The sequence below is a fragment of the Puma concolor genome, chromosome A3 (assembly GCF_028749965.1).
Source record: "Puma concolor isolate L17-30 chromosome A3, mPumCon1.1.hap2, whole genome shotgun sequence".
NCBI classification, from domain to species: domain Eukaryota; kingdom Metazoa; phylum Chordata; class Mammalia; order Carnivora; family Felidae; genus Puma; species Puma concolor.
This window is the reverse complement of record NC_141669.1, coordinates 122,385,848-122,413,379: the sequence shown is the minus strand read 5'-3', so window position 1 is coordinate 122,413,379 and position 27,532 is coordinate 122,385,848. Positions and strand designations below refer to the sequence as shown.

At 40.8% G+C, this 27,532-nt stretch overlaps 1 protein-coding gene across 13 annotated transcripts in view; it reads left to right on the top strand.

Moving 5' to 3' along the window:
• Positions 1 to 27,532, top strand: part of ZHX3 (zinc fingers and homeoboxes 3) — a 125,017-nt gene that overhangs the window by 53,161 nt on the left and 44,324 nt on the right. For 10 of the 13 annotated variants that reach the window (XM_086702209.1, XM_086702207.1, XM_086702204.1 and 7 more), the window contains one exon: positions 7,301 to 7,417. The exons of 2 other annotated variants lie outside the window; for them this stretch is intronic. The gene's annotated coding sequence lies outside the window, so the exon portion shown is untranslated. Of the gene's footprint in view, positions 1 to 4,050; positions 4,880 to 7,300; positions 7,418 to 27,532 lie in introns of those variants that run through there. One more of the 13 variants, XM_086702202.1, reaches the window with a different exon arrangement.

Genomic DNA, 27,532 nt, shown 5'->3' with positions numbered 1-27,532 from the left:
TTATAAAGCCCAGTGTGCACCCTGCTTCTCTTTTCCTGTGTAGCAGTGTTGGAAGATCAGGCATTTGTCCTGCAGTTCAGGGCTTGTTTCTAGGAGCCTTTCACCAAGACCACCACAAAGAGAGCAGAGAATAAAACTAAAGCGGCTGGCCAAGTCCAGGGCAGATGCCTCAGGAGTTCAGTTCCTGGGCACAGAATGGCAGGCCTGAAGATGAACTGAAAGCTCCTTTCACAGAAAGAAAGAAGAAAGACAAAGCTCAGGGCGTCCAGTCAGGGACCAAGACTGCCACTACCACATTGAGACCAAATCACAGCAGCTATGTCAGGTTCCTCAGAGTGCTGAGCGTTGACCACCCGGAGAGAGGGTGGGGGGGTCCTTCCTCACCCCAGCCGGCCCTGCGGCAAGTGTTGCCTGAGTGCCCATCTGGGCTCCCTTCTGCTGGGGCTTCTGGGGTAAGGAGCTCCAGCAGGACTTGAAGCACTGGCTATGCAGCCTGTGACTGCTCTTCTGATACGAGTCAAGTGAAAAAAACCCATGACCTCTTGGAGATACACCATCTGATAACTGGAAGCAACACTTCCCCGCCCCCCAGACTCAAGTGCTTACCATACATGTGTTATTATCCATACAGTGTAAATTACTCAAGAACAGGAATTGTAAGTTCTAGATTTGAGAGGTCTAGGATGTGTATCTCTGTGACAGAACAGGACACAGCACCTCGTCACCTAGCCTCATTCCTTGTAGAGTTCGTTTCCCTCTGTGCCATCACCAACCAAGGGGAATGTGGCCTTTATCCCATCTCCTTGGGCACTGCCCCTTTATCCCATCTGTCTCCTGAATCTTGACACACAGTTCAGGTTAACTGAGTGTAAACAGAGCTGAGGAAATGGGGAGGAAGAAGTACTTACTCAGTTAGCTTGTTGAAAACACTCTTAGAGGAAGGGATACTGTGGGGGCCCTCATTAGGCAGTGGCAGGACCAAAGAAGAGGGTGCCCCCCACCTGTCATGTTATGGAAGAATTTATGGCAACACTCATCCCGTGAAGAGGGAGTTGACCATGGATATTACACTGACCAGCTTTGCTGGAAACTGCTGAAGGGATCCTTGGATGCTTGGCAGCAGACTCAGCCAGCAAGGAGTTCACTCTCTGTACCCCCTAGGCAGCTTTCCCCCTCCCTGGACTGTTGTCTGTCTGCTACCTCACTGTGTCAGAATCTTATCTGATTATCTTTTTGCCCTCATTTCTTGTCCAGGTCTATTTTTTTCTTTGCCTCCTTTTTCCTTGGCCTCTTCAACTTAAACTTTCTGGTTAAAAAACAAAACAAGTATCAGACTTTCTAACTTTGCGTTAGCTAACATTCCCTGCCCAGGCACTGACCCTGAGCACCTGCCAAAAGATATTTTTATTGCCTTTGGTTTCATTATAGATGACAAAACACATGGAATTGAATGTCTTTTCCCCAGGATTGAGTTGCTAGTTGTTTATTTCAAAACCAGATAGTATTTTCTGATTGAAGTTATTTATAAGCAGTTTGATTCTTTTTTTTTTTTTTTAATTTTTGTTTAGTGTTTATTTATTCTTGAGAGAGAGACACAGAGCATGAGTGGGGGAGGGGGGGAGCAGAGAGAGAGAGGGAGACACAGAATCTGAAGCGGGCTCCGGGCTCCGAGCTGTCAGCACAGAGCCTGACGTGGGGCTCAAACCCACGAACCGTGAGATCATGACCTGAGCCGAAGTTGGACGCTTAACCGACTGAGCCACCCAGGCGCCCCAGCAGTTTGATTCTTAAAACCCTTTTTGATATTACTGGATCAGTGTGGACTATTAGTCCCATGTGACACATGTGTTGAGAGGACATATAAATTAAAGCATTGATAAGTTGACACCAAACATGGGAACTGAAGCAATCTCTGCCCATCAGATAAATAATCTACTGGTTTTAAGGTGACTTTTACTTTTGGGGGATATATAATTTCCTTGAAATTACTAGTTTTAGGAAAAGCCACAGTTATTTTTCCTGGGTTACTATGTTATCTTCAGTTATAATTTTGATACAAGAGCAAAGAGCAGATTTTGTCTAGCCCGTTACCTTTTGTAACTTCAAACAATTATACTCTCTTAGACTTTAGCAAAGAAATTTTAGAGAAAAGACTTTTAAAGTCTTTCACCTCTCCCTACCAAGTATAGTTGACATTTTTAGGTCTAAATAACCAAGGATGTTTGAGCACATTCTTTAGCAAAGTAGTTAATACTTCATAATCAATTTTTTGGGATTTGAAGTATATGAAAGAAAATTTGTGATACCATTCTATGAAGTCTGTTAAACAACTTATTCTCATCGGTGAACATACAAGGTTCCTGTATCAATTCCTCTAGTAGGAACTGAGGATGATGAAAATTAATTTTAAATAAGGGAAATGAACATCTTTGAGTTCTGACCTTTTCCGTAGACAAAAGCAAACAATAAGACCCTGAATAATTGACATTCCTTCTCTGGAATATGAATATTGGGTTCTCCGTGGCAAGTGTAAACTTCATATTTGTAAATTACTCTAGGGTGTTAGTAGATTATCATAGAGATAGAGACAACTAAAGGAAATCATTGCATTACCTTATCAAGGGCGTTTTAAGATAAGGTAAAATTATGTCTTTGAACGGAAAGATATCCCATCTTCATGAATTGGAAGACTTGATATTATAAAGGTGGCAATACTACCCAAAGTAATCTTCAGGTTCAGTGCAATCTCTACCAAAATCCTGGAGGCCTTTTTTGCAGAAATGAAAAAGTCGATCCTAAAATTCATATGGAATTGCAAGGGACTCTGAATAGTCAAAACAATCTTGCAAAAGAAAGATAAAGTTGGAAGAATCATACTTTCCAATTTTATTTATTTATTTATTTATTTGTTTGTTTGTTTGTTTGTTTATTTATTTTTATTTTAGAGCATGAGCAGGGGAGAGAGGCAGAGGGACACAGAGAGAGAATCCCAAGTGGCCTCCATGCTTAGCATGGAGCCCAATGTGGAGCTCAGTCCCACGACACTGGGATCATGACTTGAGCTGAAATCAAGAGTTGGACACTCAACTGACTGAGCCACCCAGGCTCTTCACCCTTTCCAATTTTAGAAAAGCTACAATAATCAAAAGTGTGGTACTGGCATAAGGCTAGACATATAGATCAATGGAATGGACCTGAAAATCCAGAAATAAACCCATATATCTATAGTTATTTGAGTTTTGACAAGGGTGCAAAGACTATACAATGGTTGAAAGGACAATCTCTTCAGCAAAGGGTGCTGGGACAACTGGACATTGACATGCAAAATCATTAATGAAGTTGGATCCCAACCTCACACTATATAATACAAGTAACTCAAAATGGCTCAAGGACCTAATTCTAAGAGCTAAAACTCTTAGAAGAAAACATAAGGGTAAATCTTCATGACCTTGGATTTGGTAATGGATTCTTAGGAATGACACCAAATGTATAAGCAGCAAAAGAAAAAAAAAAGCTAAATTGGACTCCCTCAAAATTTAAAGCTCTTTGCATCAAAGGACACTATAAAGAAAGTGGCAAGAAAATCTAGAGAATTGGATAGGACGTTTGCTAATTTGATAAGGGCCCTAGTGTCCACAATGTATTAAAAACTCTTACAACTCAACAACAAAAAGACAACCCAATTAAAATATGGGCAAGGGCTTGATTGGACATTTCTCCAAAAAAGATTTAAGAATGGCTAGCACACTTCTGAAAAGATGTTCAACATGCATTAGTCATTAAGGAAATGCAAATAAAAAATCATAATGAGGGGCGCCTGGGTGGCGCAGTCGGTTAAGCGTCCGACTTCAGCCAGGTCACGATCTCGCGGTCCGTGAGTTCGAGCCCCGCGTCAGGCTCTGGGCTGATGGCTCAGAGCCTGGAGCCTGTTTCGGATTCTGTGTCTCCCTCTCTCTCTGCCCCTCCCCCGTTCATGCTCTGTCTCTCTCTGTCCCAAAAATAAATAAACGTTGAAAAAAATTTTAAAAAAAATCATAATGAGGTACTACTTCATGCCTACAAGGATGGCTATCATCAAAGCAAACAAACAGAAAAGTAGTGTTGGTGAGGATGTGGAAAAATTGGAACTCTCCTGCTTCACTGGTGAGAATGTAAAATGATGTAGCCACTGTGAACAACAGTTTGGCGATTCCTTAAAAAGTTGAATATAGAATTACCATATGACCCAGCGATTCTGCTTCTAGATATATACTGCAAATAATTGAAGATATACAGTCAAACGAATACTTGTACACAAGTGTTCATCGCAGCAATATTCACAGTAGGTAGAAGGTGAAAACAACTCAAATGTCCATCAATGGATGAATGAACAAAATGTCATCTATCCATACAATGGGATATTTTTCAGTCATAAAAGGAATGAAGTACTGATATTTGCTACAACATGGAAGAACCTCAAAACATCATGCTAAGTAAAAGAAGGCAGACACAAATGGTCACATACCCAGAATAGGTAAATCCATAGAGACATAAGGCCTGTTAGTGGTTGGCCAGCCTGGAGCAGGGGGATGGTAGTGACTATTTAATGAGTATGAGGTTTCATATTGGGGTGACTAACAAGGTTTGGAACTAGGTAGAGGTGAAAGTTGCACGATATTGTGAATATACTAAATGTCACTGAATTGTACGCTTTAAAATGGTTAATTTCATGTTATGTGAATTTTTAAAAATTATGTCATATAGTTTTTATGATCTCATAAATGTGGCTTTGCTGTCATAGTTACCTTGTGACTGTTGGAACCCATGGGCTTTGCAGCGTTTGTATGTTGGGAAAGTTCTTTCCAACTATGGGCAGGAAAACTCAGATGGATGATCCCAAGTGGGTTTCTTTCTAAAATAACAATTGAGAAATATAATTTTGTTTTCAAATTTTTATTCATAGAAGGTGGTAAAACTACCTTGAATAGGCCCTGGGTTGTTTTAAAATGTGGTATGAACTAATGTTTGTTAGTTTCTTCATTTAACTTAAAAAAACTATGTTTAAAATAACTGTATATTATTTGGTTTTTTGAAAATTAAGAGTAATTTTAAAGAATCTATGATATATATATACATATGTATGTGTGTGTATATATATACACACACATACATATGTATATATATATATGCAATTGGAATTTTCTGATGGTTTGTTGTCCTGCACTGCTAGTGATTTTTGTGACAGTTTCTAAAATCATCACATGTGCTTTGTATTGTCAGTGGAATTGGTGTCAGATATAAGAAGGTTCTGTTTTCAGATCAGTCAAGGTGGGCTTGTGTGATAAAAATCTTAGTTGGTTTTTTTTTTTTTTCAAATCTTACACCTGTTTTGTTTTTGAAGGAAGGACTTTAGGTTAGATTTGGCAAAATATCTGGCATTGAAAAAGCTTCTCACTCAGACGTAGAAATGCTATACCAGTGATCATAAAGCTTTTCTTTATGATGAAATTGGTGCTTTTGTCTCATAGTTCTGCTTCTGGCCCTGTGTTATTTGTGGACCTGTTTCTCTAGCAGACATATTTATTCTAGTTGTGTTGCACACTCCTACCTGATTCCTTATAGGACTCAAAATATGCCATCCAGGCTTAGAGTTTGTAGACATGAAGCAAACAAAGCTAACTGGTCTGCAGTGGATTGAATCCACAGCTTTTGGCATCATCATCATCATCATGTTCCAATAACTGAACTAGAGTGTAAGAGAATAAATGGCTTACTTGAGCAAAGGCTTTGCGATTTCAAAGTTAGAGGGGATCTGGCAAAAGCGTAGCAAAGTGTCTGGAATAAATATTATAAGCTGAAGTTTTGCGTAAGTGTGAGTAGTCAGCTTAAAATAATTGCTTCTGACTTCCACAAAATTAGGAAGATCTCCTTTTTGTTATATTCATTGGATAATGTTTTAAAATAAGGGGTCAGTTTTTAAGTTGTGGAGAATTCAAAGTTAAGTTTTTCAATAAATTATTAATTAGGAAAAATTTCCAACAAGAGCTAGCAGTACCAACTAGACATGGTACTGCTGAACCATGACAGCCACAGGAGAAAACAAGTTATGCAGATGAGGCTGCCACTTACTGGGGGTGTCTGCTCCAGGACCCTGCCTTTGAACAGCAGCTTAGTGCATTTCCTTGTACAGTTTACATAAACTTTCTGTGCCTTAGTTTCCTCACCTTGGCAATTAGAATAATAGAATCGATCACATATGGGTGTTACCAAGAACGAATTAGTTAATGTAGTTAAAGCTCTTAGAACAGTGCCTGACACAGAGTAAAAGCTTGATGTGAACATTAGAGACCTAAGAATCACGGTGAAAGGTAGCTAGGAGCTACTTTGGTGAAGGGTGCTTTTATGTGTTTACATTCACAGATCCCTATAGTTCCCACCCTCTGTCATGTGCCTGTGCACCGTTCTATCTGAGGTTCTGAGGGCCTCTGGTATACTCACTTTAGGGCCATTTTATTGGTAATGGGCATGTCAACCAAAGAGAATGCTTTGGGGAAAAAAAAAAAAAAACGAACTCAAAAGCAGTGGTTTTTCAGCTGCTTCCTGAGAAATTTGAAGATTGCATGAAGCGTCTCTAGTGGTTTGTTGAAAACACATAGTTACTGTCTCATTCATTTGCTGAGAGATACTGTGTGCCCATCATTGGCCCTGGGCAGAGTGGGACAACATCGATGTTAAGGGTCAGAGACACAGATGATGATAATATGGTTCCTTGGCCTGGAACTCACAGGGTAGACCATTTTTTGGTACCACTACAATCCATGCCAGGAAAGCCCCAGGGCTTTGAATGGCAGAGCATCAGAAAAGAGCATATCCTTAATGGTGTGCATTCTTGAAGTTGTAAGGCCCACATCCGTTGATTTTTTCCTCTCTGTTAAGCCATCTCAAACTTAACCAGAAGAGGGACAGGGAAACTCATTGGTGGAAAGAGTGTTAAAATTACTGATTTTATGAATCACCTGAAATTACAGATTTTAGAAATCATCTTGTTCTGATCTATTATCAGAGAAAATTGAGTTTGCTTTATTTCCGTTTATATTTTTTTCATTTCTGCTAGAATTTAATAGTTTTAAATTGCTAGTTTGTATTTTTACAACCACATTTTACTCTCCTTCCTCCCTGCCTCCGGCCCTGGTTTTTCTGTTTGTGTATAGTTTTGATGGAAATGAATTAGGAAAAGAGATTGATGAGATTGGGTTACTCAGCTTCCTAAAAGGTACTTTCTCTCTCCTCACAAAGTGATGAGATGCTGCTTTTTTCACAGGGCTGAATTGCAGCTGCCCAAGCAACAAGTGGACCTTTAAAGATGCATACAGGGCTGCAAGAGATGAAGGGAGAAAGTGGAGAGACCAATGAAGGGAGGAAAAAGCATGTTTCCTGGGTAAATAGTATGCTTCTGAATTTTAACAAGTTTCTTGCCATACTTTGTAACTCCTAAGTCTTTAAAGCTATATTTAGTCTTTGTGTTATGGTTAAACATTCTTTATTTTCTCCTCCCTTGGTTTTTATTGCTGAGCTCTTTGATCAAATGATTTTTTTAATTAATCTAAAAATATTTATTGAATATATAATCTAGGTGAAATCCTAGATGCCTTGATAGGAACTTCTACCTTAGGCTGATTATTGGATATAATAAAAGTTGAGCTGTGTATTGTGTCTCTCTGATGTGCAGGTTTAGTCTGAGGTCAGCTTTTAGTTTGAGTGCAAGACTTATACTTCTGCTTTATTAAATAACTGACTTGAAAAACTAGAACACTTGTTTGAATGCCACTTACCCAAACCATACTCTTAGGCTGCCCTCAGGAATAGGAAACACTTTTCAATGCTAAATATAATACTAAAGACAAAGCAGACGAGCAAACAATTAATGTAAGCCTTCATTTGCTGAAGTAGATGTGACCTACTTACGATTTTGGGGTTTTTTTTTTGTTTTGTTTTTGTTTTTTTTTTGGTCATTTACTTATCAAGTTGTGAACTCAATTTATTCTGTTACTAAGCCACTCACAAGCTTTAGACTTTGGCATTTTGTTGTTGTTGGCTGTTGTTGTTAAACTTATGAAATAAAGGAAATCTATTGTATTAGTCTTCATTATAAAGTTAAGAACTTCAGTGTGCTGAATGGAAGTTTTTGGAAAGAAAGGGGAGGAAATGGAGTCAGAGTCGGTGATGGTATATAATGCTGGAAGTTCTGTGTTCAGTGTCCTGACGTAGACAACTGCACAGCAACATCACTCCTCCGCAGGTTTGGGGCTACCCAGTCCATGGGAATGTTTCTACTGTTGGAGCTTCTGGAACTTCCTGCCTTATGGTGGACTGCAGCAGGACTACTGTTAGATATAGGACACATTCCAGCTTGCTCATTCTTTAAATTTGAGGTGTAGATTGAGTAAAAAATACTTTGTGGCCTTGCATGTCAATCCTCTAAATTAAAAAGAGCATAAGATAAGCTTTTTCACATGTGAACTTTTATGTACATTTTCTAATGCTCACCTTCACACCAACTGTTCCAGTCATACTGGTCTCCTTGCTGTCTGCAATCAATCCAGAGTCAACCCAGAAATGTTCCTGCCTCAAATCTTGTCCTTTCAGATAGCTACATGACTCCTGCCCTCTTTCACCTTCAGGTGTCTGCTGTGGGGACAGAGTTAATAGGAAAGGCAAAGCCAAAATTGGACTCATGAGGAATTCTCTGTTATTTCAGTCTGTTTACCTACTACCTGGCGACACTGAGCCATCTTGCCTCGCTCCAGCCTAGCTCATTGTCCTGCTCCACTCGTACCTATCAAGTACGATGTTTTGTTTACACTATACATCATGCTTTTTCTATGTTACCTTTAAGAGCTTTCAAAATTGATCTTTGACTTTTAAAGGCACATACCATTTGACCCAGCAATTGCATTTCTAGGAATTTATCTCACATTTAACCTCATGCAGGTATGCAGGTAGCCCTGTTCCCCTTCGGCCTCTGTTGAATCCTCATGCGTAATTCCTATCCCAACGGCACTTGCACCGAGACTCGTTAGCTCTTGCTACCATTATTTTGTTGTGGCCGTGTGTTATGTCGCCCTCTAATAACTTGGGCAGCTGCCTGCTTCTTTGCCTAAACTGCAGTGGACTGGAGACATTTGCACAGTAGCTGATTATATCCCCTTTCAGGTTTCTTCTTTTGAACTCCTGTTCCCTTACAGCAATGTTCCCTTAAAGCAATATGGCTGGAACTCCTGTTCGCTTGCAAATATCACAAACTGTTACACTTTTTGTGTTGTGTTTTTTAGATATTTAGGTAATTAAGCATATAAGCATGTACTGGTGGTACTCTACTTGACAGCACACTAGAATCACCTCAGAAGCTTTATAAAATACAGATGCCTGGTCATCCCTCCGGAGATTCTGAGACAATTTATCTGGGATGCGGTGTAGGCATTGGCATTTTGTATTTAATTTTTTGGTAATTTTTTAAAATTCCAGTATAATTAGCACACAGTGTCATACTAGTTTCAAGTGTACGATACAGTGATTCAACACATGTATGCATTACTCACTGTTCATCATGATAAGGGTACTAGTTTCCCTTCACCTGTTTCACCCATCCCCCACCCACATCCCCTCTGGTAACTATCTGTTCTTTATAGTTAAGAGTCTGGTTTTTTGCTTGTCTCTCTTTTTCTTTGTCCATTTGTTTTGTTTCTTAAATTGCATAGATGAGTGAAATCATATGGTATTGGTCTTTCTTTAGCTTATTTCACCTAGCATCATACTCTAGATTCATCCATGTTGTTGCAAATGGCAAGATTTCATTCTTTTTCTTAGCTGAGTGATATTTCTGTGTGTGTGTGTGTGTGTGTGCGCGCGCACATGCACGCATGTGTGTGTACATACTACATCTTCTTCATTCATCTATTGATGGAAACTTGGATTGCTTCCATAATTTGTTGCTTCAATAAATGTAAGGATGCATATATCTTTTCAAATTAGGGTTTTCTATTCTTTGGGTAAGTACCCAGTAATGGAATTACTAGATCATGTGGTAATTCTATTTTTAATTATTTGAGGAATCCCCATACTGTTTTCCACAGTGGTTGCACCAGTTTGCATTCCCACCAACAGAGCTCAGAGATTCCTTTTTTCTCCACATCCTCACCAATACTTGTTTCTTGGTTTTGATTGTAGCCATTCTGACAGGTGTGAAGTGATATCTCACTGTGGTTTTGATTTGCATTTCCCTGATGATGAGGGATGTTGAGCATCTTTCCATGTGTCTATTGGCCATCTGTATGTCTTTGGGAAAATGTCTGTTCATGTATTCTGCCAATTTTTAATTGAATTATTTGGTGTTTTTCAGTGTTCAGTTGTATCAGCTCTTTTTTTTTTTAAATTTTTTTTCAACGTTTTTTATTTATTTTTGGGACTGAGAGAGACAGAGCATGAACGGGGGAGGGGCAGAGAGAGAGGGAGACACAGAATCGGAAACAGGCTCCAGGCTCTGAGCCATCAGCCCAGAGCCCGACGCGGGGCTCGAACTCACGGACCGCGAGATGGTGACCTGGCTGAAGTCGGACGCTCAACCGACTGCGCCACCCAGGCGCCCCATATCAGCTCTTTATATGTTTTGAATACTAACCCTTTATCAGATGTGTCATTTGCAAATATCTTCTCCCATTCAGTAGGTTGTCTTTTAGTTAATTGTTTCCTTTGCTGTGCAGAAGCTTTTTATTTTGATACAGTCCCAATTGTTTATTTTTGCTTTTGTTTCCCTTGCCTCAAGAGACATCTCTAGAAAAATGTTGCTATAGACAATGTCAGAGAAATTATTGCCAGTGCTCTCTTCTAGGGTTTTTATGGCTTTGGGTCTCACATTTAGATATTTAATACATTTTGAGGTTAGTTTTTGTATGATGTAAGAAAGTGGTCCAGTTTCATTCTTTCGCATGTAGCTGTCTAGTTTTCCCAACACCATTTGTTGAAGAGACGTTTTCCCTGTTGTATATTCTTGCCTCCTATGTCAAAGATTAATTGACCATATAATCATGGGTTTATTTCTGGGCTCTCTATTCTGTTCCATCAATCTATGTGTACCATACTATTTTGATTACAACAGCTTTGTAGTATGTCTTGAAATCTGAGGTTACGATACCTCCAGTTTTTTTTGTTCTCTTTTTAAGATTGCTTTGGCTATTCAGGGTCTTTTGTGGTTCCATATAAATTTTGGGATTATTCTAGTTCTGTGAAAAATGTTATTGGTATTTTGATAGGGACTGCATTATTTAATGTACCTTGTTTTGCATAGTATGAAAATTTTAACAATATTTGTTCTCCCAATCCATTAGTGTGGAATATCTTTCCATTTGTTTGTGTCCTCTTCAATTTCTTTCATCCGTGTTTTATAGTTTTCAGAGTACAGGTCTCTCACCTCTTTGATTAGGTTTATTCCTAGGTATCTTATTGTTTTTGGTGTAATTGTAAATGAGATTGATTCCTTTATTTCTCTTTCTGCTGCTTCATTATTGGTGTATAGATATGCAACAGATTTTTTGTATATTGGTTTTATATCCTGTAACCTTACTGAATTCATTTATCAGGTCTAGTACTTGTTTGGTGGAGTCTTTAGGTAGGCATCAGCACTTTAAAAAACAGCCTGGGAGGTTTCCTTGTGTGATCAAGTGTGAGGACCAGAAACACTATTGATTTTTCTTTTTTTTATTTTATTTTTATTTAAAAAAAAATTTTTTTTTCAATGTTTATTTATTTTTGGGACAGAGAGAGACAGAGCATGAACGGGGGAGGGGCAGAGAGAGAGGGAGACACAGAATCCGAAACAGGCTCCAGGCTCTGAGCCATCAGCCCAGAGCCCGACGCGGGGCTCGAACTCATGGACCACGAGATCGTGACCTGGCTGAAGTCGGACGCTTAACCGACTGCGCCACCCAGGCGCCCCACTATTGATTTTTCTATATTGGTGATGACTCTGGTCATTTTAAACTCATCATAACCATGTAAAGGATTCCTTTGGGTTTATGAATATAAATGGTGTCATATATAAAAACATTTTGCCTCTGGATTTACAGTATTTGTATTTCTTATTTGTTTTCATGTTACTTCATATTGGAAATAAGTCCTGACACTATATTAACAGTGATGATTAAATACGTCTTCATTTTTTGCCTATTTTTAATGATTACATGGCTCATTTCTTCTTTGAAGTATAATATTGGCATTTGGTTTTAAATAGATACTCTAATAAGGGGAAGAAAGTACACCTTTATTACTCGTTTTAGAATTTTTATTTTTTTTTATTATTTTTTTTTTAATTTTTTTTTTTCAACGTTTATTTATTTTTGGGACAGAGAGAGACAGAGCATGAACGGGGGAGGGGCAGAGAGAGAGGGAGACACAGAATCGGAAACAGGCTCCAGGCTCTGAGCCATCAGCCCAGAGCCCGACGCGGGGCTCGAACTCACGGACCGCGAGATGGTGACCTGGCTGAAGTCGGACGCTTAACCGACTGCGCCACCCAGGCGCCCCGTTTTAGAATTTTTAAATTAGGAATAGGTATTGAATTTTAACGGCTGAATTTTTGGTATCTGTTAACATGACACGGTTTTAATTTAAGCTATTCTTAGATTATGTTTACTATTATTTTCTTTTAGATTTGAGCATAAATTCTAAGTAAGCTTTGTCTATAGTTTTCTCTCTTTTCTTTAGCCAGCTTTAGGACCAGGTTAGTACAATAAACTATATAATGTATATCTTGGCCTATTTTAGGCGTAATTTCTATGTTATGAATTGTTTGTTTCTGGAGAGTTTGAAAGTACTCACTAATAAACCATCAGAGGCTAGTGGCTGTGTGGGAGTGTCATTTTTTTAAAGATGTTAGTCTAGTTAGGTATTCTATTTCTGCCAGTGTTAGAATTTTACATTTTTAAATGCATGAACGGGGGAGGGGCAGAGAGAGAGGGAGACACAGAATCGGAAACAGGCTCCAGGCTCCGAGCCATCAGCCCAGAGCCTGACGCGGGGCTCGAACTCACGGACCGCGAGATCGTGACCTGGCTGAAGTCGGATAGAATTTTACATTTTTAATAGGAAATCCATTTATTTAATTTTATCCAAACTTATTAAGCACATGACACTCCCTTACAATTTTATTGCCTTTATGTCCTGTTTTCCAACTTCATCATTTCCTTTTTTGAAAAAATTAAATTTATGTTTAGTCTGTTCACAGGAAATTTATTAGAAATAGAAAACTTTATTAGGTTGTTATTATTAATAATTATTAATTATTAGAAATGAGAAAACTTTTAACATATAAAAAGAGGCTGTGAAAAATCAGTTTCCACTCCTGCTCCTCAGGTGGGCAGTCCCCTCTCCTACGCAGCAACTCCTGCCTATTTCTTAAGGTTCCTTCCAAAGTATTTTGGGTTTTGCTTTCAAAATCTCTAACTCCTTTCTTTAAAAAAAAAATTTTTAAGGGGCGCCTGGGTGGCGCAGTCGGTTAAGCGTCCGACTTCAGCCAGGTCACGATCTCGCGGTCCGTGAGTTTGAGCCCCGCGTCGGGCTCTGGGCTGATGGCTCAGAGCCTGGAGCCTGTTTCCGATTCTGTGTCTCCCTCTCTCTCTGCCCCTCCCCTGTTCATGCTCTGTCTCTCTCTGTCCCAAAAATAAATAAACGTTGAAAAAAAAAAAAATTTAAAAAAAAAAATTTTTTTTTAATGTTTATTTTTGAGAGAGAGAGACAGAGCACATGAGTGGGGGAGGGGCAGAGAGAGGGGGAGAGACAGAATCTGAAGCACGTGCCAGGCTCTGAGCTGTCAGCACAGTGCCGGATGTGGGGCCCGAACTCACGAGCCGTCAGATCATGACGAAGTCGGACACTTAAGTGACTAAGCCACCCAGGTGCCCCTCTAACTCCTTTTCTTTAAAAAAAAAAAAAAAAAGTTTCTCTAGGTTTTTTTTGTTGTTTGTGTCTCAATATTATTAGCTGGTGTGCTTAGTTGTGTTTTTTTTTTCTTAACAGTACTCAAAGCAATGTTTGTCTTATGTTTTTTTCATTGTCCATAGATACCTTGTGTAGTGATTTTGTTACATTTTCTAACTTGATTATTGTCATTTCAGAGCTTATCTCTTTCAAGCAGATTATTGTTGGGTTTTGTCTTCTGTTGAACCAATCTTGAAGATTCTATAACTTATGTGTAAATTTATCCTCTTTAATTCATGGTTGTTATTGCATTTGTCATATTTTCTATAAATGATTTGTTTCTTGATTTTTATATTAGTTGTCTCTTTTCTGTTATACCTTCTGTTTTGGAGAATGTTTTTTTTCTTTCCTTTTAACTTTTAAACATTTTAAAGGTGAACAATCTTTTGAGTTTTCTTAGTGCCAAAAATAACATTTGTTTCTATATTTATTTACTCTCATCAAAGCAAAGAGGAACTTTTCTTTCCTTCCATATAAGGAAACTTCGCTTCTCCCTGTTTTGGCTTCCTCTCTCCTTATCTACTCCCATTATTTTCCCCTTTCACATTTTACATTTGTTCTGTGAGGTGTACTAATCTTCGGAGCTTCAACCTGGTGCTCACAAGTATTTTGCTATTCTTGATTCGGTTAGTTAACAACCACCGAGGTCTCACTCTAAGCTGGACGGACGCTGAGGTTGGTACAGGAGATGTAAAGGTGAAAGCAGTTCTGACCCTGCCTTCAAGGTCCCCTGTCTGGTTGAGGAGGTGGCGTGCATGCAGACTAACAGTGGCAAAAGATGTGATGTGTCAGGTGTCTCGGAGACACGGAGGGAGGGAGAGAGTGAAGTTTGGTGAGTCAGCAAAGGCATCCTGGGAGCTGAGTTATATTGTACCAGTAGAGCTTTGCAAGATAGAGGATAAAACAAAAGGGCAAAAGCCTGAAGATACCCAAGTTCATCATAGCCTAAAGGTACCCAAGTGGCTGGAGATGAGACTGAACAAAGGGATGTTGGGCCAGATCATAAAGCACCTCGAATGCCTGTCCAACAAGTTCAGTTTGTCGTATCCTGTGGGCTGCATCACAATGGTTTTAAAGCAAGGGGGCACCATGCTCGAGTTTATATTTAGAAAGGTAACTGTGGCTCTCAGGTGAAGCATGGGCTGCAGGAAGTCAGTTAAGCAGCTATGGCAGTCATCCAGGTAAGAGATGTTGGGAACTCGAACAAGGTGGTAGCAGTGGTGATGGAAAAGAGAGAATGAGGTGTTTCGAAGCAGTGTCTAAAAGCGCTAGGGTCTGACTCAGGTGAGATTGGGAATTCGTGGTTGACTGAGAGGGGTTGGTTGGTTTGTTTTAGGGAAGGCGATGACCAACAGTGGAAATATTGGCCAACTTATGGAGTGGGGTAATGGATGCAGGGGGGCTGCAGAGACTTATTTGGAGAGACAAGAGTTCATTTTAGGACTTGTTGAATTCAGAAAACCCTGAAGAGATGTAGGGAAACATATCTAGGAGCAGTTAGAAGCATGGGTCAGAAAGTCAGGTGTGTTGTGAGGGCTGGAGATAAATGGGTGAGACACACTTGCTCTGAGGATGTCAGAGTCATGAGAATAGACATAAACCCAGAGGTAGAGCATGTAGACAGAAAATAAAAGGGTTGGGATGGCCTCTGGGCAGAGACCAGTTCTTTATGTTCAGGAAATGGAGATGTCCTGGGCACTCTGATAACATGTCCCACACAGGGTGGTGAGAGGTTTTTCACATCGCTTATTTTATCTTCTCAATAGCCCTGTGTATGGAAATTATTACTACTCTACTTTGTGGGCCAGAAAACTAAGACTCCAAGGCATTGTTACTAATCTAGTTAGTGGGACTGCAAACCAGATCAAAATGCCAAATCGATGCTAGAAGAAGAAAGAGCCGTATGGAAGAGATGATTTCCTATAAGGGGCAGTGGCCACCACAGGTCCAGTAGGGTAAGAAGCCAAGCCACTGGTTTTCCCAGTTAGAAAACTGGTAGCGATCCCAGCCTGCCTAGTTCCCACAGAGTTCCTAAGTCAGCTCTCACTGGAGCGTGGAGAAGCTGAGGAAATGCAGGTGGCTATTGACTGCAGCTTTTGGAGACGGCTCAGTGGGAGAGGATTGACAGGATACCTGGTCTGCAGGGTGGCATCACTGTGTTTACAGATCAAGTGTTTTGAATTGCTCATCTTTTTTTTTTTTTTTGAGGTCTTATGTCTTACATTGCCTTGTTTCTAGGCTTCTGCTACAAAAAAAAAAAAAAAAAATCAAAACTCTGCTGGATTTCTTTCACATAATCTGCTTGTTTAACTTGTTTTCTTGGAGTTCTTTTTTTTCTCTTCCCTTTTACACATTGCTTTTAGATATTTCCAGGCTGTGTCTTAGTGACCCTCTTTGATTGCTAATTAGGTGAGACCCTGGGAATTCCTCCTTGTTTCTTTGAGGTCTTTCCATTCTGGAAGTGGTTTTCTTCTGTCATTTGAATCTTTTGTTCAATTCAGCTTCATCCAGAATGCTAATTCATAGCCTGTGTGTGTCTTCTGGACAAGAATTTGTTCTTACACTCTGACAACAGGAGAGCCCAGTGCTGAGAGCATGTACTCTGGAACTAGGACCTGCCTGGGTTCAAATCCTGACTCTGCTGTCTACTCACTAGCTGAGTGACCCTGGGAATTACTTAGCCTTTTTGTGCCTTAGTTTCTGCACCTGTGGTTGGAGGCGATAATAATACCAAGGGTTGTGCTGAGGACTAAATGAACTGCTGCATCGCGAGCGTGCAGAATACACAGTGTCCGGTGCGTGTCATGTGTTCTGCTGTTGTTATTGCTGTTGGTGTTGTCTTGGAGGAAATAGGAGAGATTACCTTTTCTTGATTATCATTCGGACCACACAAATTCTAAGTGATACCTTTATAGACTATTAGAGCCTTACTTGAAAAACTAGGAATAAGTAAATTCTGGGAGCCAGGTAGCATTCCTCCAGATTTTAAAGTAATTCAGCAATGAACAACTTTGACTTAGGTCCAGATGCCACATCTGGATGCCCGTTGTGTGACCTCACCCTCCCCATGGCAGTGTTTCATTGCTCTCCCTAAAATACAGGCTGTAAAATTTTTATTTCTACCTTACTGAATAGTTATTTCAAAAAACTGTTAATTTTGCTTACCCCATCTGCAAATAATAGATGCTGGCCAACCAGCGCACAGAAGTTAAGTGATTTACTTGAAGTCCATGATGGAGTTGGATTTCAGCCCATGGTCTGTGTGTGACTCCAGTGGTATTAAAAGAGGAGAAAAAGTTCACTGGGATGTATATACATCAGATTATCTACAATGCTGTCTTAGCTCAGGCTGCTGTAACAAAATACCACAGACTGGGTGGCTGACAAACAACAGAAATTTATTTCTCCCAGTTCTCGTAGGCAGAAGTTGAGATAAGGTACCAGCATGGTCAGGTTCTGATGAGAGCCCTCTTTTGAGTTACAGGTGGCCTTTTTCTTATTGTGTCCTCCTATGGTGGGGAGGAGACAGAGCTCTCTGAGGTCCCTTCTGTGAGGGCATAATCTCATTCATGAGAGCTCCACTGTCATGAACTAATCACCTCCCAAGGCCCTGTCTCCTAATACCATTACATGGAGAGTTAGAATTTTAATGTGAATTTTGGGGTGGACACAAACATTTAGTCCATAACAAGTACCAATCCCTAAAGGTATGGTTATGAGCTCTCCACAGTGATTTTTTTTTTAACAGCAGAGGTGTGCTATTTTTATAAGCAGAAGAAAAACATAATTCCTTGAACAAACAAAAGGGTAATATCTAAGTGTTTGCGTGATAGAAATAATAAGGTGAAATCATATCAACTAAACTCTTGTTTTTAAGGAAATTGAGTAGACTTATGAATGAGGGGGACAGTATTTTAAGAAATGATTGACAGAATTTGCATAGTCTCAGCTCTCAACATGTTTATTAACTATAAAGGAAAGAAAAGACAGTAACTTTGTAGCAGAGAAAGCATCTTAACCAAGTGATCAAGGTGAACTATCAACAGTTAGAAGACATACTGATATAATGACCCCTATGATATGATGTACTAAGGAGAATACATCATTTCTGTGTTATTTTTGTCAAAAATGCATAACCTCAGGAGAATGGGTTAACTAGGTGATAGGGATTAAGGAGTACACTTGTCATGATGAGGATAGAACGTATTGAATTACTATATTGTACACCTGAAACTAATATAACACTGTATGTTAACTAACTGGAATTAAAACTTAAAAAAAAATGCAAAACCTCAGTGTAGTCATGAGAAAACATCAGGCAAACCCAAATCAAGGGGCAGTCAGAAAAATAACTGATTAATACTCTTAAAAAGTGTCAAGGACACAAATGGCAAGGAAAGATCGAGGTTCTGTCACAGGCTACAGTAGACTAAGAAATAACTACATACAATAGGATTCTAGATAAGACAGAAAAAGGACATTGCCAGAGAAAAACTTGTGCAATTTGAAAAAGATTCTTGGTTTAGTTAATAGTATTGTACCAGTGTTAATGTCCAGGTTCTGTTCGATGTGCTAGGCTTAGGTAAGATGTTAACATTACAGGAAGCTGGGTCAGGGATATATGGAAACTCTGTTATTTTCGCAACTTTTCTGTAAGTCTAAAATTAGCTGAAACTAAAAAATTTGTTTAAAAAAGAAAATTTTGATAGGATTCATTACCAGAGTTTTCTGTTTTCTCCCTGTCTCATTTTCTTTTCAGTAAAAAGCCATCATAGGCTAGAGAAACAATTTGGTCCTGGGTAGACACTGGCTTAAGAATAGGAACAAAGCTTGGAGGTCAGTCCCCCTCTCTGAGTGGGTAAATGATAATGGTGATTTGCCACAGTGTTGCCTGTGGGCTCAGTTTTGAATATGTTAAATTTCCTAGACCTTTCTAAAGCTGTGCTGATGGGAGATTTTTCTGAAAATTTTGTGAGGCCAAGCGGGCAGAAAATTAGTCAGTGCAAGATATTGCACTTAAGGAAAAACAGAAATCCAAACCAGAACTTACACAGAGTCATGGGTCCAAAGATATCAATTAGTACCCTGGCATTCTCTTAAGATATTGCCTCACTGCTGCTGAGGCCAAAATGGGCCTTGAAATCGGCGCACATCCACGCAGAGATGACCAAACCCAAGCAGTCCTCTGGAAGCATATGTAGATGAAAGTCTCTCCTTGGTCATTAGGAAGCAGCCAAGTTTTAAAGTCTTGTAAACAGAAAAATCATAAAAATTAGAGGTTTATAACATGTTCAAATGAAGAACGTTGCAAAGAGATAGCAGACTGGGAGTCTGAGTGAAGTCTAGGAGGATTTGGACTCTGTCAGAGTACAGACTGCTCTGTCCACAGGACGGAAGATGCCCCACCAGGCTGGGACTGACATTTTGGTTACTGCAAAGTTGAGCTCACTATGTATGCAGCTCACTATATATATGTGTGTATATATATATGCAGGTTGAATATCAGGTTTGTACCTGATGAGGTATAGCCTGATGAGGGATTGTTTCCCAGATGCCCTGATGTAAGGAGAGGACAGCTCTGCACAAATGGCAGGAACAGTAAGGCTCCTGGAAAGCAATACCACTTCTAAAAATGAGGGGGGAAATCTCGTGTGTCTCCATTGAGTTTGGTTGGTATTAAACCAATTCTGGCCCACCCAATTAAGAATTTAATAATCTCACTGAACTAAAAAGACAAACAAACTTTGTATTTCTGTACTTCCGAGCTGAAGACTCGACTGTTTTCAGTCAGCAGATATTTTGTGAGCACCCGTTGTGTGCCAGGCACTGTGTTAGGCCCTGAGAATAGAGCAATGATCAAGACAGTCATGGTCCCTGCCCTCATGGAGCTCTGTTCCTCTGAGCTCTGAGGCTGAACCAGCCAGCCCACTCACTCAAAGTTGCCTCTTCTAAAATGGTTTGATTTATACCAAGATAAAAGTTTGCCCACATGTAATCCTAGAATTTAAAAACCTCTTTATACATATTTTGTTATTTTAGTTTCCTTCCAACAGTACTTGAAAGGTGTGTTATCATGTGTATTTCATATGTTTCATATACATAATTTTGAAGTAGTATTTGGTGCCTTTAATCATAAAACCTGCCCCCCTCCTGACCTTTCCCCTCAGGCTCTGATGTTGAAGACACTTTGGGAAGGCTTAGTGGGCTTGCTCAGTGCTTCTGGCAATCAGACATATGTTTACCAAGGCAGAGTGAGCTTGGAGAGAGGCAGTGCGGCCAGCTGGCAGTGTCCAGAGGGAGCCACCTCTTCTCTGCTGCATAGACATTTCTCCCTTCCTGAATTTAATCTCTTGGGTCAGATTCTGAGTTAAGCCTCAAAGCGATGGACCAACTAGAGTGGTGCTAACTCACTTGATTCCACAAACTGTTAGTAATCTCTTCCTTGGCCCTCCTTCCAGAGGCTCTGGGCTTTCTTAAGTAGAGATTTGTCCTCACGCCTTGAGTTGGTAAAATACTAATGGTTATGAATTTTTAGTTACTGTATTTGAGAAGTACAGTGCATAAATGATGAGCAGCATACCTTATTTGTCAGAAGAGTCAAGGATAAGCTATTGGTTGACAATTAATTTGGAAGACTCACCTCTACTAACCCAGTGGAGTATATAAATGGTTGGTCAGTTTTTTGAAGCACTTTTGCAAAACAAAGTCCACATTCATCAGCAGAGCTTTTCGCCATCTGATTCTGATTCCTCTCCAGCCACAAATCTTCCAACCCACCCTTACATAGCTTCTCTTATGCCCTGGTTGGCTGTGTACTGTGTACTTCTGCATTATGAGGTTTTCCCTGCCCTCAAGTCCCAGGTCATCCAGTCCCCTTCTCCCCCATCCCCCCCATAAATCCACCTTTGGTCTTCCTCTGGCATTGTTATCCGTTTTATTTTCTGGTGTCCCAGGCCCATTGTAGCACATCTCCTATGGCACACATCGGCCCCCATTCTGTGATGCTTCTGTTGACATGTCTTCCTCCTGTCCTGGATTGTCAATCAACTCCGTGAGGTGTCAGGGACTTGTGCATTCATCCACATGTTCTCTGTGTGTATCCAGCATAGTGATTGAGTACTCATACTGTTCTAGCTACTGTCTAAGCACTTTATATATATTACCATGTTTAATTGTCACACTAACCATATATGTGCCACATACTTGCTCATTAATAAGCTTTCCCTGTCCTTCTCTGCCTTCAAGTCCCAGATCATCCAGTTCCTACCACCCTCTCCTCACCCCCACGTAGCTGTCTTTGGTCTTCTTCTGGCACTATAATGAGAGAGAGATATTGTCATCCTTTTTTATTTATTTAACAGATGAGGAAACTGAGGCACAGAAAGGTTAAAAATTCTGCCCAAAGCTACAAAGTGGTGGAGTTGGGATTTGACTCCAGGTGGTCAGTTAGGAGTCATGGCTTCTAACCACTGCTTGGTATGCTCCAAGCCCATACTCTTTGCTGTATGCTATACTGGCATAATAACAGCTAGCATTTATCAAACACCAGCTGCGGCAGGAACTGGGCTAATGTTGAATGTTTATTATCTTACTTAATCCTCACAGAACTCCCATGATTCAGAGGGCTTAGGGCTGAGACACTTGTAGGCAGTACTACACTGGGCGCCTCGTAAGTGTTTTCAACTAGATGAACAATCGGATGAATAACAGTAGGGACAGAATTTGGGCAGAGAACTAATGTGTATTGAGTGCCTTACATTTTTTCCTGTAGGAAGGTTTTTCCCAGTATTTTATTATGAAAAATTTCAAATGTTCTGCAAAGTGGAAGAATTCCACAGTGAGCAACCATACACCCACCACCAGGTTTTGACCATTAACATTTTACTCTATCCTGTCCATTTATTTAGCCATCTATCCATATATTTTTTTTAAAGTTTATTTTTGACAGAACAAGCAAGTGAGCATGAGCTAGGGAGGGGCAGAGAGAGAGGGAGACACAGAATCCAAAGCAGGCTCCAGGCTGTCAGCACAGAGCCTGACGTGGGGCTTGAACTCACGAACCGTGAGATCATGACCTGGGCCAAAGTCAGACGCTCAACTGACTGAGCCACCCAGGTGCCCCTATCCATATTTTTTAATGTATTTTCCCTCAGTGCTTCAGCATACATATCAGTAAGTAGAGGTCATTATTTATAAGCGTACTTCTTTTTTTTTCTTTTGAGGTAAGATTTGTACATTTCATTGCAGTTAAATTTTAACTGTACTTGTGCTGAGTTTTGACAGAGGCATACACCTATGCAGCTCAAACTCCTACCAAGATATTATCATTACCCAGAAAGTCATGTCCTGTCCCTTCCTAGTCACTGCCCACCCCTAATTCCCAGAGGAGTGTATACTATTTTTATATTGTATATTTACATGCTTTTTTTGTTCCAAAAGAGTTTAAGGTGACTCATTCAGATCCATAAAATTCAGCAAGAAATAGGTGGAAAAAAAGAAACTAAGGAATATTAAGGTGCTCTCCTGGCTCCAGTGTGATATGCCAGGCATTTTTATAAGTAATATATTACTTAATCCTCGCAGGGGTATCCATAATTATTTCATTTTATAGATGGAGATGCTGCAAACTTGTGTAGTTAATAAGTAATAGGGACTCTTTGACTCTGAAGTCCATGCTTTTTCCACTGTAGCTCAAATAAAGCAAGACAACAGGTAAAATAAAAGCTTCTCTTAAAAGCAAATAGGATCTCCAATAATATGTGCTCAAGTATTTGTAAAACTGTGTTACCTCTTCATGTTGGTGGATGGCGAGGTGGGGTCATTAAAATAGTCCTGCAGTATTTGCAAAGAGCCTTAAGGTCTAGGTTGGCTTTGAGTCCTGTATGGCCCTAAAGATGGGATTCCATGTCCTCAGTAGGAGAAAAAAAAGCAGCTTTTCCAGAATCGGTGATAAAAATAGGAAGTCTTGGGGCACCTGGCTGGCCCAGTCAGTAGAACATATGACTCTGGGTGCCTGAGTGGCTCAGTCAGTTAAACTTCTGACTCTTGGTTTTGGCTCAGGTCATGATCTGACGGTTTCGTGAGTTCAAGTCCTGCATTGGGCTGTGTGCTGGTGGCGAGGAGCCTGCTTGGGATTCTCTCTTCCTCTTTCTTCCTCTACCCCACATGCGCTGTCAAAGTCTCTCAAAGGAAAAAAAAAAGAATATATGATTCTTGATCTTGGGGTTGTGAGTTCAAGCCCCACATTGGGTGTAGAGCCTACTTAAAAAAAAAAAAAAGGAAGTCTTAAAATGGTCCCATTGATTATTAAATAGAGCCGTACAACAAAGAATATTTTTGATTATTAAATGGTCCCATTGATTATTAAATAGAGCCATACCAACAAAGAAGCAAGCATCTTACACACGAGTCTTGGTCAGAGCTTTCAACTTTGACTTTAATAGGGCTCATTTGTTGTGTTACAAAAGAGTAAAGGTAATATTTGGTAAAAGAATTATAAATATCTAACGGGGGGCCTTAGAAATATTTATCTCTGCTACTTTCTGCATTCTATGTTGAATCTCCTTTATAATAACAGATTGGATATAGAAGTAAAGGGTCAGGAAGAATTGAAGATTACTTTGAGGGTTTCTTACTTGAAATGTCAGAAAAAGGATCAGGCCTTTTGTGGTAGGAAGGTTATCTCAGGGCTCCTGAATAAAGTTAGGGAATGGCTTTGAAAAAGAAAGGAAAATGGGGGTGTTAACTTGGTATCAACTTGGCAATGTAAAATAGAAGAATTTCCTCTTCTGGGCTGTTCTATAATTTTCATTTGATTCCTTTTTTTATAACTTCTGTTTTCTTTGATGAATTTCTGTTTGTTAATTTGTTTCAGAAAAATTTGTAATTGCTTATTGAAACATTTTTATGATGGCTGCTTAAAAATCCTTTGCAAGCTAATTCCAACATCAGATTCATCTTGGTATTGGTGTCATTTGGTTATGTTTTCTCGTTCAAGTTGTGATTTTCCTGGTTCTTGGTATAATGGGTGATTTTTCAGTTCTCTTCTGGACATTTTGTCTGTTACGTTAGGAGACTCTGGGTCCTATTTAATCATTTCTTTTACCAGGCAGTCAACTAGTTAGGTTTAGCACACAGGTTGGGATCTACTTTTGTGGGCTATGGTTCTCTTGACAGTTTCTTTTCCGAGCCTTTGTTTTTACTATTTGGGTTTCCTTGGTTTATCTGACACAGCTGGGGCTCACACTGGTCCTTGCTGGTGCTATCTCATGGAGGGAAGGAGTTTCCTCAGGCCTTGCTGTCTGGTGATGCCTTTAGGTGGGGGTTGGGAGTCTCCATCCTGCTGGGTGAAGAGTACTTCCTGGGGCCCTGTAGGGAGGGAGAGTGGTTCCCCACACTGCTTTGTCAGTGGGCTCCTGATCCATCTTTGTTGGTGCTGCCAGCTGGCCTGGTATCACCAGCAGAACTCCCATTCTATTACAGGGAAGGATGAGCCCACCTGGATTGCCTTCTGTTGCTAGGTTGGGGCATGGGAAACATTGGATCTTGGGCGGTGTTGAGAGAGCGGAGGGGTGGGCAGCTGTCATAAGATGCTCTCCTTCTGTGTTGTTCCTCCAGTCCTGGGGCCACTAACCAGTTTGTCTTCCTTTTTCCACCTTTCAGACTTCCCCTTGGGTTGCCTCTTGTGTTATTTCCAGTGTCTGTAGTTGTACTCAGCAAGGAGGTTGAGAGAGAAGCCATTTATACCATGTTGCCTTAACTGTGATGGTGTTCTATTCAACTATTTGTCTTTTTGGATTATTCAGGTTTTTTAAAATATTTTTATTATTTTTGAGACAGAGAGAGACAGGGCATGAGCAGGGGAGGGGCAGAGAGAGAGGGGCACACAGAATCTGAAGCAAGCTCCAGGCTCTGAGCTGTCAGCACAGAGCCCGATGCGGGGCTCGAACTCACGAACCATGAGATCATGACCTGGGCCGAAGTCAGACACTTAACCAACTGAGCCACCCAGGCGCCCCTATTCAGTTGTTTTAAGTGAGTTCTGTAGACATCATGATGGAGCGGGTGGCTTCCAACCATCTGGAGATCTGAAAGGCTTCCTTACTGCACAGACCTGCGGGCCTGCCCAGCACTGACGGTTCCTCAGCTGTCTTCCGCTTGCTTGGCTGCTGCTGTCAATTCTTCACGTCTGCTCCAAAAGCAGGCATTTCTTATTGATGGTGTTCTTATGCTCACTGAATAATGCAGTAGTATGTCACATTTGTAGCGTGATTAAAACAGATAAACTGCTGCCTTTGTAGAGCCTTTTCTTAGCCTATCATTTTGGTCAATTTTCTTTCTCTTTTGGCAAAGGTTTTGTATTAAACTCAGCCATGCGAATTATATCTAATTATGATTTAACTATGAGATATTTAATTTTTATGTGAACATTTTTTGTTTCAGAGCTGCAAAACAATAGCCAGTTTTTTTTTTATAGATTAGTGTGAAAAAAAATTTTTGACATTTTCCACTTGTGCATGAGGAATTTGAGGTCATCTCAGTTCTTCCACAGTAAATGTGCCTTAAAAAAAATCAGAGTGGGAAATCCTTTATGTTAGAAGCCACGGGTCCCTTTGTATAGTTTACCATAATAGTTTTGCCCAAATAATTTCAGGTTAAAATTGCATACTATTTATTCCCACCCATTTCCTTTATTGGCTGTGACACACAGGAATTACGCCCATTGCTTGACTAACCTTTCTGACCTTTTGTTACTTGGCTATAAATTGACTTGGGTCTTTTGCAAAAACACTGTCAGGGGGGAAAAATCTTTTTGTTAGAACCCAGCCAATTCCTGCTTCAGTGCAGAACAGTTTGTTCTCCTGAAGAAATGAGCCAGTTCAGTGAACAGAAAAACATAGCCATAAACTGGCATCGCCAGAAACTGCAAAAGCAATTGCCCACGATCGTTCCACAGAGCAGCGAACTTTTATAAAAGTGCGACACTTTGGGGAGAAAAATACGGTTTTGCGTTCCATGGGCTCTAGGTAAACGTAACAGACTTTTTAGAATTGTAACCACATTGAAAGGGCCCTCTTTTTCTGGGCTCTGGCAGTCACCAGCACTCGAACATTTTAGATGGGAATGTTGGATTCTCCCTTTGCCTGCTCCCTGAGTCGCAGACTGCCCTTGGAGCACGTATGCCCTGCATTTGAGTTGATCTGTCCCACTAGGTGTGGGTCGAAATCTTCTTCTGTTCAACAGCACAAACATTTCTTGAGTGACAGCTCTGTGCAACACACAGAGTCCCAGGCCCATCCCCCAAACAAGACATTTATGGTGGGCTAGCGAATTCCACGAAAATGTGAGAAGTAACTACAGCCTGGCAGCTGCAGGGACAGAAAAACTGTACAAGACACAAAGTCAGTACCTGGCCTGCTTCACTTCATTGGAGTGGTATTTGCAGGCTGTGTGGGAATTTGCCCCACAGAAGGAGAGGAGAAGGATGTAGTGGGCAGTGAGAGGGGTGCGGGAAGTTGACGAGGCGGTGTGGGTGTCCACGCACCGTGAGTAGGATTGCTTGGGTGCGGAGTCTGAGGTGGGGAAGGAGTCGTGGTCAGTGCAGCTGGAGAGGGACAGGGACCAGACAGCGTGTGTCTCTGATGCCAGGTGAAGCACTCTGGAGTTTATACTAGGCCGTGGGGGCTGTGTCAGGGCTTGGAGCAGGGCTGGCCCCAGGAGCTGGAGTAGGAAGATGTCGGTCCGCAAGGCAGCATGAGTGCAGGAAGGGCGGGTTGGACCAGACTGAGAACGGACCTGGACCCCAGGCTGAGTGGAGGGACCCTGTCCTGTGGGGCATCAGTGCTGATGCCACGCCCCGTGTTTTGGAAAGGCAAATGTTGTGATGCAGGAGCCCACACGGGGAGACGTGTGTGGGCAGGCGGCATACATCACTGAAGTCCCCGCAGCAGTCTGCACACAAGAGGAGAGGGACTGTGCTTAGAAATCTCGCAGAGGGGCCACGGCTACCTCGGTGACCTGGGAGGGCAGGGAGTGAGGAAGGAGGCAGGAACCCCAAGACGTCTGCTTAACTCTTGAAACACCTGGCAAGGACACCGTCACATATGCTGCCTTGTCTCATTTTCCTAGTGAGCCTTGTGCTGTAGGCACCGATACATCCCATTTTATAAAAGAGAAAACTGAGGTTTAAGAGGTTAGATACTTCACCTCAGACGCAAGCGACCTGCACTAGAATGTTGCCGAGTCAGGGTTGGAACTCCAGTTTATCTGACTCTAACAGTAAAGACATGTCACCTCTGCTCTAACTGAGCACCCACCCCCCTGCCCTACCCTGCCCCCACCCGGCCCTCCTCACAATGCCTGCATCCTCTCTGCAAGAGCTGTGCCTACAAATAGACTTAGACTTTAGTATTGACAGTAATACAATTCATATTTTGAAAGCCTATTTTTCTTTTTTTCCTTAACCTGTCAATCCATGAAAATATCAGATACATGATTTTATTTCTTAAAATCTCACCATTTG